A 20,870-nucleotide genomic window follows, 5' to 3' on the forward strand; every position below is an offset into this window, starting at 1 on the left:
AATATAAGATAATGCTACAGGGCTGATTATTCAATTCTGATGCTAATTGCACTGGTTTCTGTGCTGCCATGTAGTAAATATCTGTATTAATTACTAATCAGCCTTATAGTGTGACATTTCTATTCTATGTGTACTGTATATTGTGAGTGGGTCCCTAAGCTCAGTAAGTGACAGCAGCACAGAGCATGTGCAGTGAATCAGCAGAAAAGAAGATGGGGAGCTACTGGAGCTACTGGGGCATCTTTGGAGACACAGATCTTTACTGCTAAAGGGCTGTGGTTGCCTTGGGCTGGTGGAGAAGCCCAAAACATAATGTACAACATTATAGCTACTTATTTAGTTAAGCTTTAGTTCTCCTTTAAGCATTTTCTATAAGCATCTTATCACTACACAGATGTTTAATTCAGCTATAGCTAAATTCCACTGTATGGAAACGTATGTATTTGTGTGGTTCTACTGTTAAGCTTAAGCAGGGCTGATCCTATCAAATGTGGGGCCCAATTGGGACCATGTTGGCGGGGCCCCTAGACAAAGTGTTGCTGGCTACTGACACACCTTATTTAGGAAAATAAGGGCATACAGGCACAAAATAGAAAGGAAAGGGGCAGACAAGGTAAGAGAGTGAGAGGGATGAAATAGGGGCACATAATAGGGGCACACAGGGTAAGAGAGAGAGGGAGGAAATAGGAGAGTGGACTGGGCCAATTAGTTTGGGGCAGGCTGGGCCGATTCAGCTTGGGAGCAGGCTTGGTTGGATTGGGGGCAGGCAGGGCCTATCAAGGTTGGAGGAAAGCTGGCCTATGAGAGTTGGGGGCAGGCTAGACCTATGGAGTTGGGGGATAGGCTGGCTTATCAGAGTTGGGGGTGGGCTGGACCTATGGATTTGGGGATGGGCTGGACTCTCAAAGTTGGGGGCAGGCCAGGCAGCATCATGTGCTGAGGGAAATATTATCTGTGCTGCCCTGTGGTGCGGGGCCCCAATAGGCCTAAGGCCGGCCCTGAGCTTAAGCATATACGCTTAATTTATTAGCAAAATGGTTCAGGTATTCATTATCTGGAAACTCCTTTTACAGAAAGCTCAAAATTACAGAAAGGTCATCTCCCATAGACTCCATTTTATGCAAACAAATTTTTCTCTGTAATAATAAAACAGTAACTTATCCTCGATCCAAAGAATAATAAAACAGTACCTTATCCAAAGAAGCATATAATGAATCAAGTTTGTAAATGAGGCTTAACAACTTCACTAACACATATTAGTACAAAACACAAATACAAAATTGAACACAGAACTGAATCTTCAGTTACTTGGTTTCAAGAACACCTAAATTTAAAATAGACTTGAAGGCCAATACACAAGGTTAAGGAGAAGGCCAATACACAAAAACAAGGAGCAAATATTGGAGACATTTGGGGGTTTATTTACTAAACTCCGAATGCAAAAATCCAGAAAAATTTGTGATTTTTTTTTTTATAAAATCGGACTTTTAAAAAAATCACGATTTCTTTCAGAATTTATTAAACCCAGAGGATGGAAAAGTCCAAATTAGAAAATCCAGCATCTCAGACCTGTCGAGGTTGCATAACCAATTGGAAAGTCAATTGGAAAAGTCCCAATGATTTTTTGATGTGCACTGGGTTTCGTGGAATACCCCGAAGTTTTTGGGCAAAAAAGCATAAGAAATAAGAGTTTTCCGGTGATTTTCCCCAAAAAATTGTGAAAATCTGATTTTGTAATAATAAATAAGCGCAAAAAACCCGAGATCGGAGTTTGCAGCAGAAAATGTTGAGATAAAATCGGACTTTGATAAATAACCCCCTTGGTGTGAATTTTACCTACATGGTAGAATTACAGTGACGAAAAATGAAGCCACTAGTAACCAAGGTGCAACCATTGTGCCCATGGGATGTTCCTTATTACAGGTGCCCAAAATGATAGTTTCATATTTGGCAAACTAGCAGCACAATCAATACGAAAATACAAGCTTCCAAATTGTGTCCATTGCTGTAGAAGTAGAAGGAAAACTGAACAACACACTGGACACATATATAAAAGTCATCCATTGATAAGAAATATATGGACAGAAATCAGATGAAAGCTTTTTGAGAACTGGGTCCAACTGGAACACAAAAATCCCAGTTCCATGTATTGCAGCAGTTCTGCTCCATGCTTGTGTGCATCTAAGACCACTCCCATCACCTATAAAAATAATGAAGTTCATGACAGTGAAAATGTTTGCATTCCAGTAATTTGCTCATCAAGTTTCGTGCAACTTTCACCTACAATTGTGCTCTTTCACTTGTTTTCTTTAGTGGGAAGTTAAAATTGCAAATTCTTTTTTACCCCTCTAAATTGCTAAAGCAAACAAACATTGGTATGTGCATCATTTTTATATGCTTACGACTGGAATGTGTTTCTGCAGTATCAACATCGCTTTCCCAGGATAAGTATAACAGAGCAGGCCTTCCCAAAAAAAAATGTACCATAAGAATAACATATTAGTGCCCTCTGGCTAGATTGTCACTTAAAATAACACATTTTTGATTGTCAAAATAATCTGAGATCTTGCACGCTGAGCCTTGTAGGAAAGGGAACGAATATGCCTTACATGGGAACCAAGACTTGCTTCTATTTTTGTGCTTTTCCTTCATAGAATATTTTGGAAGAAATAAGAAGAATGGGTCTTGGTAGCAAAAAGGTTATGTCTGGAGGCTCATTTGGTGCAACCCACACAACCTCATTGCATTATAATCACTTGATATTGCTATATCAATCTATAGTACAGTGCTATGCAATATGTTGGCGCTATATAAATACATGTTAATAATAATAATAATAATAGTGATTGAAAGTTGTATCTGAAAGGGGTAGTTGACCTTTAAGTTAACTTTTAGTATGTTATAGAATAGCCAATTATAAGCAACTTTTTAATTGGTCATCATTATTTATTTTTTTGCCTACTTCTTATGGCTCGTTCCAGTTTTTAAATGGCGGTCACTGGCCCCATCTAAAAACAAATGCTCTGTAAGGTTACAACTGTATTGTTATTGCTACTTCTTATTACTCATCTTTCTATTCAGTCCCTCTCCTATTCATATTCTTATTCAAATCAATGCATGGTTGCTACGGTAATTTGGACCCTAGCAAACAGATTGCAGAAATTGCAAACTAGAGAGCTGCTAAATAAAAAGTTAAATTTAAATAATAAAAAATAAAAACCAATTGCAAATTGTCTCAGCATATCACTCTCTACGTCAGTGATCCCCAACCAGTAGCTTGTGTGCAACATGTTGCTCTCCCAACCCCTTGGATGTTGCTTCTAGTGGCTTCAAAGCAAGTGCTTATTTTTGAATTCCAGGCTTGGAGGAAAGTTTTAGTTGCATAAAAAACAGATGTACTGACAAATAGAGCTTTCTGTAGGCTTCAGTCCACATAAAGGCTACCAAATAGCCAATCACAGTCCTTCGTTGGCATCCTCACAAACTATTTTCATTCTTATGTTGCTCCCCAACCCTTCTTACATTTGAATGTGGCTCACGGGTGAAGAATGTTGGGGATCCCTGCTCTACATCATACTAAAAGCTAACTCAGGTGAACAACCCCATTAAGATGGTCACACATTCCCAGTCTTTGGATCAGTGTAAAAAAATGGGTTAGGCCCTATACAATTTCACTTGAAAAATATTGTGTTTTTTTAAACACATCACTTCATGCTTGGCCAACCTAATTTTTTTCAAGCCAGAATATGATACTAAAATATTTCTACTGTGCTCTAAAAGAGAACAAAATCAATTAATTAATCAGTTAATTGTTGAGGGGTGCCATTCTGTTAGGCAGTTAGTATAATTGCTTACAACCCGCTAATATTCTATTAAGTGCCACACCACCAGCTTTTCTTCTATCGCAGGGATTTTTGCTGTGTCTTTGGGCTGTGCGTATGCCTAACAGAGCATAATATTGGCTTTCTTCTTCAAATTTCCAGTTTTATTTTTATGGGGAATACACAGTCTAGACCTGATGTATGGGATCCTTGAGACAAAATTAAAGATGGCGGCATGACGTTTGCAAGGATAGTACCCTGGCCGGTGCTTTTTTCAGTGAAGAGGTAGGCATTTTTTATCATTGAGGAGATACCAAATTGGCTCCCCAGTGATTAATCCTTTCAATAAGCTGTGTACATTTGTACATTGATTTTCATGGAGCCCAGTGCATGAATTAGTTGACCCTGGGAATTATCAAGGGTCAGGGCACACACTCAGATTCGGGGAGATTAGTCGCCCAGCGACAAATCTCCTCTTCTTCGGGGAGACTAATCTCCCCGAACTGCCTCCCGCTGGCTAGAATGTAAATCGCCAGCAGGATGGCACTTCGTTTTCCGAAGTCGCCCGAAGTTGCCTCACGAGGAAACCTTCACCCTTAAAAGGTATCTGGTACAATGCTATCCATTAGAAATGTACATTGTAACACTTCTGAAATAAAAAAAATAACAAAAGTGATGTCAAGGTGATACCTTTATTGGTTATATTGATAACAATACCAATCTCAAGATTCCAGTTCCTTTTCCCAGCTGATCATGAGGAAGCTTTGGGTGGCTACTGATATGTACAGTGCCTTACAAATTTATCCAGACCCTTAAGCTGTACTACCCAATAAACAATCCTGCACTGAAATTATGTTCTGTGTGATACCGTTGTGTACAATCTCCACAATTTAAATGTTTAAAGCTCAGCTTTTGGGGTTAGTATGTACCAGCTTTGCACATTGTTTAGGAGTTTTATTTTGCCCTATTCTTCTAGACAGGATGGCTCCAGGTTGTCCATGTAAGTTGGGGGACACTTGCGCACACCACTTTCAACTAGAGCCACAGATTCTCAACTGGACTGATATCATTGCTTTGACAAGGCCATTGTAGGACATTGACCTTCTTGTTTCTGAGCCACTTCAACAGGTTCTATTGCAGTTTCCCTGTATATTGCATCATCCATTCTTATTTCTATGTGAACAAAATGCTCAGTCCATGCTGATGGAAAGCAATTGTAAAAAGTCATTAATTATGTTGCACTATTTGAAAAGTGAACTGCTCGTGGAACACACGGAAACAGTTTGAAGTGTAAACTTTGTTTAGTAGAATATATCATTTCACACATGTTGTGCTACTCCTTGTAGCCACCACATTGGCTCTGTTTGAGTGATGGCCCTTATTAGGCTCTGATTGGCTACATAGATCTGTCAAGATTCTAATGGCCATGGACGATTATAATTCACACACATATAAAGCCCCATCATATTCTGCAGGGCATTACAATGGAAGGGTACAGTATACACCACATGAAACATACAATTTCCATAGAAAATTGACTGATAGAAGAGGTATAGAGGGCCCTGCTCATTGGTGATATCACTGTTGGGGAGTCAGAAGTAATTGAGGTCTGATGAAGATTTGCCTGATGCCCAGAAATGATATTAACTTGCTAAACAGCACATCCAAAAACTTTATAAAATAAATGATCCCTAAAGAGATTTTATTACACAGCCCAGTAACATCTAGTAGTTAGTCCACAGGTTTATTTGACTACCGGTTGATTCTAGTCTAGTAACATCTAGTCACCCCACCCAGGTCTAATTCACTGCAGGTTGATTCTATCCCAATAACATTTAGTTACCCATACGGCCTATTTTACCACAGACTTGCCTAGAGTCTTGCCTAGTAACATCTAGTTACCCCATACAGGTTGATTGTATTCCTGTGGCATCATTGCAGCAAGATCTTGACAACCGGGTAGTCTGGACGGCTAAACATCAGATGAGATTCAATATTGATAAATGTAAGGTTATGTGCCTCAGGTGTAAAAATATGCAAACCAACTTACTGTGTTAGGCAAATCCATTATGGAGAAGGACCATGGGGTACTTGAGGATAATAAACTTGGCTGTAGCAAGAAATGTCAGTCAGCAGCTGCAAGGACAAACAAGGGTTTGAGCTGTTTTAAAAGGGACATAGATTCACAGAGGCAAGGTCAGACTGGCCCACCGGGATACCAGGAAAATACCAGGCCCCAATCCTGTTGAGCTCTGCCACAAGCCAGCGACCAGAGGACAATTTAAAAATTATTGCACTGTTTGATGCACAACTATCATTGATCTGGAGATGCCATGTAGTAAGTAAGTAGTGGAGTAGGCAGGGGAGCAGGAGGGCAGCGGTGGCTGGGTGGTGGGCCCTTGAGTAGGGTACCCCCATGTGACTGTGGCAGGAGCAGAGGGTCATTCTTTACCTTTGCAAAGTACTTGTAAGGCCCCATCTAGAATATGCCATTCAATTTTGGTCTACAGTGCTGAAACAGGACATTATTAAATAAGAGACCAAAGAAGGTCAACTAAACTGGTTACTAGGGATGGGCACATTTTTTAGCCTTGTTTCACCACGGAAATGACGGCCATAGACTTGTATTGCGTCTTGCATCCAAAAAAAAAAAATATTTTGGCGCGCGACAAAAAAAAATTTAGATGCCCATAGACTTTAATGGGCATCGGTGACATTTCGCTGACGGCGAATATTTGGCAAAACTAAATTGGTCAAATTCGCCCATCCCTACTCGTTACAGGTATGGAAAGTCTTAGCTATGAAGAAGAAAGACTGGTCAAGTTGGGGTTTAAGGGGAGATATCGGTGTATAAATATATAAAAGGGTACCATATAATAAACTCTCTAATGCTTTATATACAAGTAGGTTCGTCTAGCAGACACCAGCACATCCATTCCGATGAGAAGAAAGGAGGCTCTATATTAATATAAACAGGAAGAGCTATGCAGTTGTAGAATTCTCTCCCTGATGGATGCATTAGATAGCGTCAAGAAGGGATTGGATATCCCTTAGTAAATGCTGATCCAGAGATTGGTCCAATTGCCTCTTGGAGTCAGGAAGGAATTTATTCCCCCTGTGAGGCAAATTGGAGAGGCTTCAGATGAGGATTTTTGCCTTCCTCTGGATCAGTTAGCAGTTAGGCGGGTTTCCTTTAGACATAATAGGTTGAACGGTGATGTGTATCTTTTTTCAACCATACTATGTTAACATCTACTTACCCCACTAACCTATTTATTAGATCAGAATAGTTCAGTTATAATCTTGTTTTAAAGTGCTTATGAAGACAAATCTGTACTCTGAATATAAACAAAGGAAAACCAGTTGCACTCCGACATCCAATGAAATGCTTTCCCAAAACTAAGGGCCAGCTTTTCTGGCGAATCCTCTTCCCTTCGTTAAGCCCTCTTGAGTTCATATATAAAATTCTACCCTTCACTTATGCTTTATGATGTCGGAGCCCTCTTTTTTTGTGGGTGGTCGTAGCCTGAGCCCTCCGTCTCACCCTTTCTGTCTAAAATAAATTTATGAATGATTTGCCATCACCCAATGCACTTCAGGCATCTGTAGTTATAGTTTCAAGCTGGGCAAATGAGCCTAAAATGTATTTTTGTTAATGTATGCAATTACTAATCTACTTGAATGTCCCTTGGTCCCTTTCCAGATATTTCCAGATCTGTTTTCTGCTCTCACCGAGTTTCTCAGCTAAAGTAAAACCCTGTAAAGGAAATGTTGTCAGGTCTATTAGTAAAGAAGAATTTCATGAGTCTCCTGCAGCGCGCAAGCCTGCTGCCTTTGAATAGGGGACAGCCAATGTTCCTGGCCACCCCAGCAAGAGATGGCAGATCACAGTCCATGATTTATTATCTGAGAAAGCCATCATCCATCTGCATAAAAGAGTTCACAGAAGCAGATTCCTTTATGTGAAACTAAAATCCCCATTATGTCCCACTTACCCTTACAGCCATGAAAAATGACTTCAACTGGGAAAGTGTAACCTTCAGAGACTTAGATTTCTGGCCTTTGCTTGTATATATTTACAATCCACTAGGCACTTTTCACTTATAAACTCCAGGACTCTTCACAGGTTTTTGCTAATTAATGTCACTAGTATGGAAAAGGGAGCAGGGCTGCAAACAAACTGCCACAAATGAGATTTTATTGCTGGGGCAAGAAATCCAGGGAATAATTAGCAGGTCCACTGAGTACTCGATTAGGAGCAACTGGATTACTAATAGGCAGACTCAAGGATTGCCAAGGGAAACGCTGAGGGATTTTCACCTTGGGGCACATTTAGGCCGTCTGTTGTACCCTTCAAACTTCCAACTGGACAAATGTGGGAAAGCAGGCAGTGAAATGTTAGACAGCTGAAACTGGATGTTGACTAATCTGCTCCAGAACCAGATTTGTTTTGCTACATACTGGTCACTAGCCAAGAATTCCAAAGGAATTATTGTAATATTGTTAAAAAGTTAACCCTCTCCAAACCGTCAGGGGTCCCCCTCTCCACTCCCCATTGGTTCCAATAATTTCCCAAACATTTCAAGCATGCTGTCATACAGAAGGAAATGCAAATAGGCAGGGAGGTTAACAGTAAAACAAATAAATACACTGGAAGTTGGAGGCTTTTTTTCCCCTCCTCTTTTAAAATGGAATGTTTAAAAAAAGAAATCTGTCATCGGAAGACTTATTAGCTGTGCCTGGAGAGACACATGAGTTGGACATTTGCTGCTCATGCCAAATTGGCTGGAAATTAGCTCTGCCGAAACATTACGCCTGTAAATTCTTTGCAGGTTCCCAAATTCTTTACCCGTCACTTGCGATTATAGTTTTAGAAAGAAGCTGCTTGTTGTCCTGAATGCCACACAGTGTCCTTGTTACTAGGGCGAAACGAGGAAGGCATTTTGTGATCGGGTTCTGAAGTTAGGAATAAATGAAAGGCACAATACTACCTCCCTCACCATGAAATAAATAAAAAAAGATAAGTAAGTAGGGAGCTGTAGTTCAATATGTCTCTGGTTGCTCAGGATTAATCTACGGTCACCAGGACACTAGTTAATGGAAAAGAGGCCCCCGAGGCTTAAGGCAATTATGTAAATTAAGGGTATGCAACCTGTAAGCAGTTGGGAAGCAACTCAAGCCAAGTAAATGCTCACAAGCCCATGACATTGCAGCGAGTTTCACCTTAAAAAAGGAACCACTGAAACATTGCAAAAGGCAAGAAGGGATCATATACTGGATTACCCTAATGCCAATCATATTGGATCCACCTCATAAGAATAAATGCATTTATGAATGGTCGGCCTGTGCAATTGTCTCTGCTCTCATCAAACTAAAATAAAAGAGGGATCAGTCTTGCTCATAAATAAAGTATACAAGTATGTGAACTATTATCCAGACTGTTCAGAATCTGGGGTTTTCCAGATAAGTCATCTTTATCATAATTTGGATCCTTATATTAAGGTGGTTATTTACTGATATCTGAATTTATCTCATATTTTATTAAAAAAAAAACAACAACCAAACTCCCTTATTTATAAATAAAATAACCAGATCGCGGGAAAACTCAATAAAATTGAGCGAAAACCTGAATCACTCAAATTTTTCTGGCTTTCCCCCAGAACAACTTTATTTTTCAGTTTTTTTGCCCAAAACCCCCCGGAAAGGTTGGATTTTCATGCTAAACCCACCAAAAACCATGATAACTTCCATATGAGACAGGTGCCTCTCCCATTGACTTATACAGGACCTCAACAGGTCTGAGATGGTGGATATTTGGATTCAGGCTTTTTGCAGCACTGGGTATAATAAATCTTTCCCTGAAATATTCGAGTTTTGCTCCAAAAAGCCCAACCAGAAAAATGTTAGGTTTAATAAATAATCCCCCAAGTCTACTTATTAATCTAAACATTAATGAAACCCAATAGAATTGTTTTGCATCTTATAAGGATGAATTATATCTTAGTTAGGATCAAGTACAAAATACTATTTTATTATTACAGGTATGAGACCTGTTATCCAGAATGCTCGGGACCTGGGGTTTTGTATAATGGGTCTTTCCGTAATTTGGATCTCCGTACCAAATTCATTTAAACCTTAAATAAACCTATTTGGTAGTTAAAATGATATCTTGGTTTGGAACAAGTACAAGTATAAGTACAAGTATGGGACCTGTTATCCAGAATTCTCTGGAACCAGGGTCTTCCAGATAATGGATCTTTCTGTTATTTGGATCTCCAAACCTTAAATATACTTAAAAAACCCCTGTAAACAAGAAATAAACCCAATAGGTTGATTTTGTTTCCAATTAGGATTGATTATGTCTTTGGTTGGACCAAGTACAAACTACTGTTTTATTATTACAGAGAAAAAGGAAATCATTTTTAAAAATGTTAATTATTAGATTGCAATGTAGTCTATGGGAGATGGCTGTCTCGTAATTCAGAGCTTTCTGGATATCGGTTTTCTGGATAACGGATCCTATACCTGTATTACAAAGATTACATTTTTTTTGTGATCATTTGGATAAAACAAGTCTGTGGGAGACGGCCTTTCTGTAATGCAGAACTTTCTGCATAAAGGGTTTCCGGATAACTCATGTCATACCTGTACTTTCCTTTAAATATTACCTGCACAAGTAGCCTGAATAATATAACTATTAAATACACTTCTACCTACCCATCAGAATATATTTATGTGTACATTAAGCCTAGTAAAAATGCAAATGCAAAGACCATTTTCTTTGAAATTAGAAACACAAGTGTAAAATAGGTTTAATTAATTGAAGGGGGGGAAGATATTATCAGGAATGCTGAATGTTAAAGACAAAGACTCCCCGCAGGAACAGGAGTCCATTCGGCAACAGCAAATAAACTCGCTACTAAATGATCAGAAGTTGACCGAGCTGTTCCGCTTCATGTCCCCCAGTGCCTTCCAGCGATAGGGTTTAAAAAACACTGAGATTACAGGGCCATAAAAGTACACATTTTCATGTGGTCACATGCAGGTTTAAGAACCAAGTAAACCACAGAAAGAATGCTCAACATAGGTAGCAAAACACAAGCTGAATTAATCACAAATGAGCCTTGGTAGAAAAAAAACATAGAAAAACATGTAAAACTTCACCTATTATTAGAGGTTCTCTCGCCCATTATGGCGCTTACAAGGGCACGCGGTCATTCCCTCCTGTTGTTTTCCACTGGGTCATTTAGAAGCTGGTGACAAGCTGGGCTGGTTGTACCTTCAAGTGCTGTTATTACATATTAATGGCCGCCATTCTCTGCTGCAACATGCAACGTAGTAACGAGCTAATGCAACTAGTGTCTCGTTAAATATGGGATATAGTAAACTTACAGCTCACTTACAGAAAATGCAGCAACGTACCCCAAAACCCCTCTTGATTCCAGAATTAATGCTGAGAAAAAAAAGCAAGCGCAAAAAAAAAAAAAATCTGCAAGTAAAAGCTGGAGGGTTTCTATAGAAGTCACTAGGAATTACAGGTATAGGTATGGGACCTGTTATTCAGAATGCTCGGGACCTGGGTTTTTCCAGGGTAAAGGATATTTCCATCATTTGGATCTTTATACCTTAAAGGGATTCTGTCATGGGAAAAAAATTTTTTTCCAAAGTGCACCAGTTAATAGTGCTACTCCGGCAGAATTCTGCACTGAAATCCATTTCTCAAAAGAGCAAACAGATTTTTTTATATTCAATTTTGAAATCTGACATGGGGCTAGACATATTGTCAATTTCCCAGCTGCCCCAAGTCATGTGCTCTGATAAAACAATCACTCTTTACTGCTGTACTGCAAGTTGGAGTGATATCACCCCCTCCTTTTCCCCCCCAGCAGCCAAACAAAAGAACAATGGGAAGGTAATCAGATAGCAGCTCCCTAACAGAACATAACAGCTGCCTGGTAGATCTAAGAACAACACTCAATAGTAAAAACCCATGTCCCACTGAGACTCCTTCAGTTACATTGAGAAGGAAAAACAGCAGCCTGCCAGAAAGCATTTCTCTCCTAAAGTGCAGGCACAAGTCACATTACCAGGGGCAGCTGGGAAATTGACAATATGTCTAGCCCCATGTCAGATTTTAAAATTGAATATAAAAAAATCTGAAATCGGAAAACTTCGTGACATTCGGCGCATGCGCAGTAGAGCCGTACCGGTACCTGTTCCTACTGCGCATGCGCCAGAAAACGCCGATCAGAGCAGGAAGAAGACGCGCATGGGAGAAGATGGCGACTGCGAACTCCGTGGACAGGACCTGCGCAGAGGGGTGAGTAAAAAGTTAGGGGCATTTGCCCAGCGGGAGGGGTAGGCCAGGGGGGAGGAGGGAGGGGGGGCAATACACGGGAGGGGGGAGGGGTTTTGCGCCCTGGGGCTTTCCTTCTCCTTTAAGTCTACTAGAGGAATAATTATATCTTAGTTTGGATCACGTACAAGCTACTGTTTTATTATTACAGAGAAAAAGAAAATCAATTTGGATTATTAGGATAACAAAGAGTCTATACGAGACAGCCTTTCCTTAATCCAGAACTTTCTGGATAATGGATTTTATGGATAACAGATCCCATACCTGTATTGGATCTGTAAGGGTCAGGGCACATTCTCAGATTCGAAGAGATTAGTCGCCCCAGAGCATTCCGAGTGCCACCCTGCTGGCCTTTACATTCTAGCCGGCGGGAGGCAGTTCTGGGAGATTAGTCGCCCACGAAGAAGAGGAGATTTGTTGCCAGGCGACTAATCTCCCCGAAGCTGAGCGTGTGCCCTGACCCTTAGGTGGAAACCCGTTATCCAGAAAGCTCCTAATTACTGGATAACCGTCTCCCATAGACTCCAGGTTATCCAAATGTTTAAATAATAAAACAGTACCTTGTACTTGATCCCGACTGAGATATAATTAATGCTTACTGAAGGCCAAGCAATTATTTTGGGTTAGTTAATATGTAAATATTTATGTAATAAATGTGTAATATGTAAATGATTTTTCAATAGACTTTAGGTATTGAGATCCAAATTACAGAAAGATTTTCTGGTAAACCCCTACAATTTCTTATATTATATATCTTTATGTATAGCAAACATGATAAATAGAATTTATATTGTAATTAATGTTTGTTCAACAAATGTGAACTTCTCTTTACATAATCGACACTTTCAGCCTCATTGAAAATGAATGGAACAATGGGATTCTCTCTTGTGGGAGAGTTTTTGTTTTTCAGAAAAAAAAACTGTGAATATTGTCACTCTTTTTCCCTTGTGTAGTGTAGTGCTTGAGGAAAAAAATGTCATCGCATTAAGTCATGCGTGTTTTGCTGCTTTTTCTCAACCTCAAAATTGAGCAAATAACGCGTTTCGTATCAATAGGTTACTTAATCGTAGGCCTGTGATTAAGTATCGTATTGATACGAAACGCGTTAGGTTGTATCCTAGTGCACTGGAATAAATAAAATACTTTTTAATTGAAAAGTCTGCCTGGAAGATTGGTCCTTGGAAGTGCCTGCTCAATTTTTCTATAGGCTTATTAATGAACCCATGTAGACTGCTAGCCTGTAGGAGGTTCTGTGGAATAAATGCCTCCAAAATTAAAAATTGAAACCAGAAATTTCAAAATTGGCACTTATTATAAGGCCACAGGTAGTGGGAGTGAAGAGCAACATGTTGCTTACGAGGGACTGGTTGGGGATCACTGTTATTCTTCATCAACTCCAAACTCAACTTCCTACCATATTTATCTGATTCGTTAGAATTAGGCTTATATTGATATTTTAAGATTGATCACATTGATAACACTTTAAGGGGATAATTTATTAAAATCTTATAATACATTGAATACAAATTCTAAAATTTTAATAAAAACATTTGGCAACTCAAACTTTTGTGAGCTTCTATAGAAGTCAACGGGAAGTATATTTTCATCAGTCAAGCTCTTTTACATTTACTTTTAAGTTATTTTAAAAACAGTCAGTTTTGTACAAATGAATGGAACAATTGGCACATCAGCACACGTCAAATGGAAAATGCTGCGTCATTGGCCTAAATTAGCACCAAAAATTAGCTATAAGCTGTTTTTTTATTTGATATATATATTCACAGTAACCATTCTACATTTTATGTTAATATTTGCTAACAGATTAGGATTGGCTCTGTGTAGTATAAAAAATAAGGGTTCCATTTCTAATTGTCAAAATTCATGGTTAAATATTGCAATAGAAAGGACATAAAAAAAACAGCCCAATCTGTTATTCTTCGTGTTTTTCCAAAGGACTTGGATTAAATCAAAGCATGCCTCAGATGAACAAACAATATCAGGAGTCTAAAGTTTATATCACTGCAATAAATGAAGAGCCGTCCACCAAGAACAACAATATCAGGATTTGTTTGGGCTGCTTTTCACATGATTAAAAAGCTACTATGCAAATGTGTTGTGCCAGACACACTCTACAATATTCAGACATTCTTTGACATCCACCGGAAACAGAATTCACAGTAAGGGGCAGATTTGTCAAGGGTCGAATTTCGAAGTGGAAAATACTTTGAAATTCGACCATCGAATAGAATCCTCCGACATTCAAATTCGAAGTCGTTGGATTTTATTCATTGTACGATCGTATTCCGATTGTAGTACGATCGTATGATCGTACAATCGTATGATCGTACGATCGTACTTTGAATCGTACGTTTCGACCGATTTTCCTTCGAAAACCCAAAAACTCCGAAATATGCTCTGGCAGGTCCCCATAGGCTAACATAGCACATCGGCAGGTTTAATTTGGCGAAGTATTGAAGTCGAAGTTTTTTTAAAACGACAATACTTCGATCATCAAATGGTCGAATAGTCAAACGATTTTACTTTGAATCGAAAGGTCGAAGTCGTATTAGCCTATTCGATGGTCGAAGTATCCAAAAATGTATTTGAATTTCGCATTTTTTTAATTCGAAAATTCCCTCGAATTCACTTCGACCCTTGATAAATCTGCCCCTTAATGTACAGTAAATTTCTTTCTTTCTTTTTCTTTCTTTCTTTCTTTCTTTCTTTCTTTCTTTCTTTCTTTCTTTCTTTCTTTCTTTCTTTCTTTCTTTCTTTCTTTCTTTCTTTCTTTCTTTCTTTCTTTCTCTCTCTCTTTCTCGATGCCATAAAACTCTTATATCTACACTATGAAGCCTCTTTATAAATGAAAGGTTGAATTTTAGTGGTTTTAGAAGTTTTGAAACCACGACTAAACTCACTTTTTCTGAAACCATGAATGTCATGACATATATTAAAAGATCTGAAAAAAAGTACAATACAATAAAACTGATCAATCCGAAAAAAAAATACAAATTCCATGGAAAAGCTCTACAAATTTCAGTTTGTTGGACACTTACTAGAGAAAAAAGAATCCGAAAACTTCTAAAACTCCAAATTGATTTAGAATGGTCCAATAGGATCAGCGAAGCTCCTGTTGCTCCTGTAAACTTTCACCTGGCAAAGTTTTTTATTAGAGGTTTTCATGGTTTTTACACTTAGGGGCACATTTACAAAGCTCGAGTGAAGGATTCGAATTAAAAAAACTTCGAATTTCGAAGTGTTTTTTTGGCTACTTCGACCATCGAATGGGCTAGTTCGACCTTCGACTACTACTTCGACTTCGAATCGAACGATTCGAACTAAAAATCGTTCGACTATTCGACCATGCGATAATCGAAGTACTGTCTCTTTAAGAAAAACTTCGACCCCCTAGTTCGGCAGCTAAAAGCTACCGAACTCAATGTTAGCCTATGGGGAAGGTCCCCATAGGCTTGCCTGTGTTTTTTTGATCGAAGGATATTCCTTCAATCGTTGGATTAAAATCCTTCGAATCGTTCGATTCGAAGGATTTAATCGTTCGATCGAACGAATAATCCTTCGATCGTTCGATTGCAGGATTTGCGCTAAATCGTTCGACTTCGATATTCGAAGTCGAACGATTTTAGTTCCTGGTCGAATATCGAGGGTTAATTAACCCTCGATATTCGACCCTTAGTAAATCTGCCCCTAAATAAATCTTGAATGTTTAGAGATTTTAAAAAAAAATAGGAAAACCACAATTGTTAGTAAATCAACAATATGTCAATACAACCATGTCACTTCAGTTCCCTGGAATTTCAGCAGCTGAAACATTAGATTCAAGTGGGAAATTCTGTATAATATGTCATTGTATTAATCTTCTTATTTTGCAAACTATTTGTTATGATATTGATTTTTATGGTTTATTGTGAAAACCAAATAAAATATTTCAAACTAAAAAGACTCAAGTGGGATTTGAGCTTTGAACACCAAGCACTGCTTGTAATTTCACAACAGGAAAATTTTGAATCATGAATCAATGGAACAGTCAGGTTTGCCATCCACCAATAAAACTGGATTGTTGACACTGAATAGTTCAGATTATTCCACAGGTGACTTTATAGGAGATGATGATCGCTAACACCAAGCTCCATTAGATAATGATTCTAGAGTTGAACTCTCTTTTGAGGATAATGAGGAGAGACAGATTGTGCTAGACCAAAAATTCCTTATTTTTTAATCTTGTCTTGATTCTCTTCTATATAGTGTCAAATGTCAATATAATTTTTCCAACTGCCAATCTCTGGGTTCAAGCTTTATGAAAAAATTTAGAATCTAACTTGACTGTAACAGTCTACTGCATATGGGGACAAACCTTCAGAAGCAAACTGTGCCTGAGGAAGGATCCTGCCAGCTGCCTCAGTACTCTTCAGTGGAGGAAACATTAACCAGGTAAGGCCTTATAAAATGAAGATAAATTAAGATATATGGAATAATGCCAATTATCATTAATTATCATTGATTCATTTATCTCATCACCTCTGCCCATTCTCGTCTACAAGATTTCTCTTGGGCTTCTGCTTTTCTCTGGAACTCTCTTTTTCGAGCTGTCAGACTTTCTCCTTCTTTCCAAACTTTCAAATGCTCCTTAAAGACCCACCTGTTTAAAGAAGCTTATTCAATGTACCTTAATTAGTCAATCATTGCTGTATCACAAATCACCAAATTGTTTCTAAAATCCTAATGTCTCAATTGTACCATAACCTTTAGTTTGTAAACTCTAATTTGTAGGGCCCTTTAATCCAATTGTACTCTGTAACCCTTGTTTGTTAGCCACCATTTATTCCCTGTTTGTTATAACTAAGGTAAAGCACTTTATCTTGTTGGCGCTATATAAATAAATGATGATGATGATAAATGCAAAAGGAACAACTTGACTGGTTTCTGGGTCAACTTGTCCAGTCAGGGTGGTACAGGGGATTCACTTATGGTGGCATCATTGAAAATTATTTTATGAAACAATGTAAGAATACAGGTATGGGAGAAAATGTACAACTATGGTGTCTTAGACAAGAGTGTAACGGGAACTTTAGTTGACCTTTAAAAAAAGGTACTGAAACCCAGTAATGATTTTTTTGAAGGTGACAGATTTAGTAGTGCATAACAAGCCAGAAGTCAGTGATGAGTTGAGCACAAATATACAGTCCCATGGGAGCCAGCCAGTGTCGGACTGGCCCACCTGGATACCAGGAAAACTCCCGGTGGGCCCAGGTGTCAGGGGGCCCGTGTTCTGATAAAGATTTGGCCTATTTCATGGCCATTTTCTATTTCTTTGAGAACAAAGATGCTTAATAAATGGAATAATAGATTATCGTATGTAAAGAATAGAGACTAGGAGAATAGAGGTTGAGTGAGGAGAAGAATGATAATAGTACTGAGAGTGGGCCCCTGGTCTATGTTTTTTGGGTGGACACCTGGTGTCCCAGTCCGACACTGGAGCCAGCTGAATTTCATGACTTTAAAAACAGAAAAATGGTAAATGGAAAGATCACAAACATCCATACACACACTCGCATAAATGCACACGTACAGGAACACAAATTTACACTGGCGGTCACTCACATGATCTGCCATCCATGAAAACGTTAAGTGACCCTTACTAACACATACACCAGCGCGCACACACACATACATCCTAGTGAAGACAGTTGGCGCCCTATGCACATCTGCAAGCAAAGACAAACACAGGCACCTATTCAAATACATCGGCACCAAATCTTTTAAAAAAAGGAAACCATAAATACACACCTGTGAACTCAAAGCCTTCCCAGGTACACATGATACAAATTTTTAGAAACACCTAAGCACACAATATGACACGAATGAACCCTGAGGTCAATGTCACATGCAAAAATTTGACACCAATACCTGAACAACTGAGCACCTGAAATCAACCTGTGTGCCCTTACACACACACACACAAAGACACACAGGACAAACACACAGGGATTGAGAAACATGTAAACACCCAACACATTAACATACAGACATACAGGTATCCACACAGAGCTATACACACACAATCACCCATAGACACACACAGGCAAACTTGTGCTTATAGACATTACATTATAGGTTCCCATATATAAAGTAAAGAACCTATATATATGAGATCCTTTATCTGGAAATCTGTTATACAGAAAGTTCCAGATTATGGGAAGCCCATCTCCCATAGACTCTATTTTAATGAAATAATTCACATTTTTAAAAATGATTTCCTTTTTCTCTGTAATAATAAAACAGTAGCTTGTACTTGATCCAAACTAAGATATAATTAATCCTTATTGGAAGTAAAACCAGCCTATTGGGTTTATTTAATGTTTAAATGATTTTTTTTATTAGACTGAAGATATGAAGATCCAATTAATGGAAAGATCCATTATCTGGAATGCCCCAGGTCCCAAGAATTCTGCATAACAGGTCCTTTACCTGTATACATTTTTACATTACGTGTCAACATACTACGAATAGGGAAGAAAAACATTAAGAAATACTATAAATAGACTAAAAATAAATTGATATGGAATACATTCAGGGAGTTATTTACTTAACTCTGAATGCAAAAATCACGAAGAATTCATTATTTTTTAAATTAAATCGGATTTTAAAAAAATCACGGATTTTTCAGGAATTTATTAAACCTCAAGGATGGAAAAGTTTGAATTTGTAAATCCAGCACCTCAGACCATTCGAGGTTGCATATAAGTCAATGGGAGAAGTCCCATTTTGATGTGCGCTGTGTTTTGTGTAATACCCCAAAGTTTTTGGGTGAAAATTCCAAAACAAATGTCAAAAATTTTGAAAATCGGATGGAAAAATCCGTAAAAATCGTGAAAATCTGATTTTTTCCCGCAAAGCAAATTTTTGGGAGAATGTCATAATAAATAAGCATAAAAAACCAGAGCGGATTTGATCAGAGTTTGTAGTAGAAAATATTGAGCTAAATTCGAACTTTGATAAATAACCCCCTCAGAGTGGCCTTTTATGGGAATTTTTTTTCAATTGTAAAGTAAGTCAGAATGTAAAAAAATACATTGTCTTTGTTTTGCCACGTAACATGACATAAAAAAACCCTATGATGTATTGGCCAAGGGTAAAATACTGAAAGAACACAACGTTTTGCAAAAGAAGTCTATCCCCCCCCAATTTACTGGTTTACCACCATATAACTCTATCCCCCTTGAGCAATGCTTGGTCAGCAGTTGAGCATGATATGAAGTATTAAGCTGCAATGTATGGATCTGATCATGTGGCCCCCAAAATGCTACTGACAGATATGCCACAATGAAGGCTGGTCAGTAAGGGACATCCTTCTGTGAGCACTCTTGGGGACTAAAATGAAAAAGGGGAATCGGGAAAAAGGAGCTAAACAGGTCCGGACTGGGAGTCAAAATAGGACCTGGCATTCCAAGTACACAGCTCACTAAATAATGACTTTCTATGGCATTTTACAGCAGCTCCTCTGGCATTTGCCAGAACCGACAGATTGCCAGTCCTGGCCTGGAGCTAAAGGACTAGTATCATGGATGGTCCTTTGGCCCCTTTTCTCAGGAGAAGCTGATCCTGTTAAGTAATTTATCACTATCCTTTAGAAAAGAGTTCTGCTCACTGTACATTACAGTTTAGAGTTTCAGTGCCAAGGTCACAACCCTGTGACCATTGTGAAGTCGACTCTCCAAAGATACAGACTATACCGTATATCTGATATATATATATGGAGAATAGTCAATTCAACCTCCTAGTTTTAAGGCAAAGAGATTCTTTAAGATTCCTGAAATAATCTCCATTGTTGAGACATTGGCTTATAGTTGTGACTGCCCACTTACTAAGCACAGGTGTCCAAAGCTAACATTGTAAGAAGTAATCCAACCATTGGTACAAACCAAAACCAAAACCTGACTTGTGTCTGGCAACCAAGAAGTAGACAATTTGCCCCTGCAATGGAACCAACAACTTCTTACTGGAGTTCTCTTAATGGTTTGGTCTGTCCAATGCTGTAGCATTAGGAAGCACAACGGGTGTTGGCCTGTCAGCAGGACACAGCATATACTGCATAGATATATATGGGGAAATGTAATTTAAGGTGCAAGGGATACTGTTATTCTTTTGTCCCAGTGGAATGCTCCAGTAAAAATATAATTCTGTCCAACTGCATTTGGTATGCAGAAAGGGGGGTCTACTGTCCCTCTAATGGATGACTAATCTCTGAGTCAACTGAGTTCAACAATGGACAATTCGCTAAATTTGCTAAAATAACTCCAAATGCCAGTGCACTCCTAAAGGCTTTTGGTGCATTTTTTGAAGAATTATCTTGTTTTGTGTTATGATAAATAAGTCCCAAAGTGTTTTAACCTTGGGAAACATATCAAGAGAACCCACAGATTTGGGGAAAATTGCAAACACACAAAAAAACCCCAACTAACTTGTTTCTGGTGTCTCCATTATACTAAATGCATCAGAGACCACCACTTAATAGGCAATACATTTTCCATAACCGGAAACACTGTTCTGATTTAGATATGACTAGAGGATAGACCAAATGTTAGGCGCTTCTGCCAAGCACTATATCATACAAGATCAGCTGAAAAGTCATGTTCTAAAGCCTTTAGCATTAGTGTTGTCTGTTCTTGGAATGC

Source organism: Xenopus laevis, chromosome 5L, assembly GCF_017654675.1.
Source record: "Xenopus laevis strain J_2021 chromosome 5L, Xenopus_laevis_v10.1, whole genome shotgun sequence".
NCBI classification, from domain to species: domain Eukaryota; kingdom Metazoa; phylum Chordata; class Amphibia; order Anura; family Pipidae; genus Xenopus; species Xenopus laevis.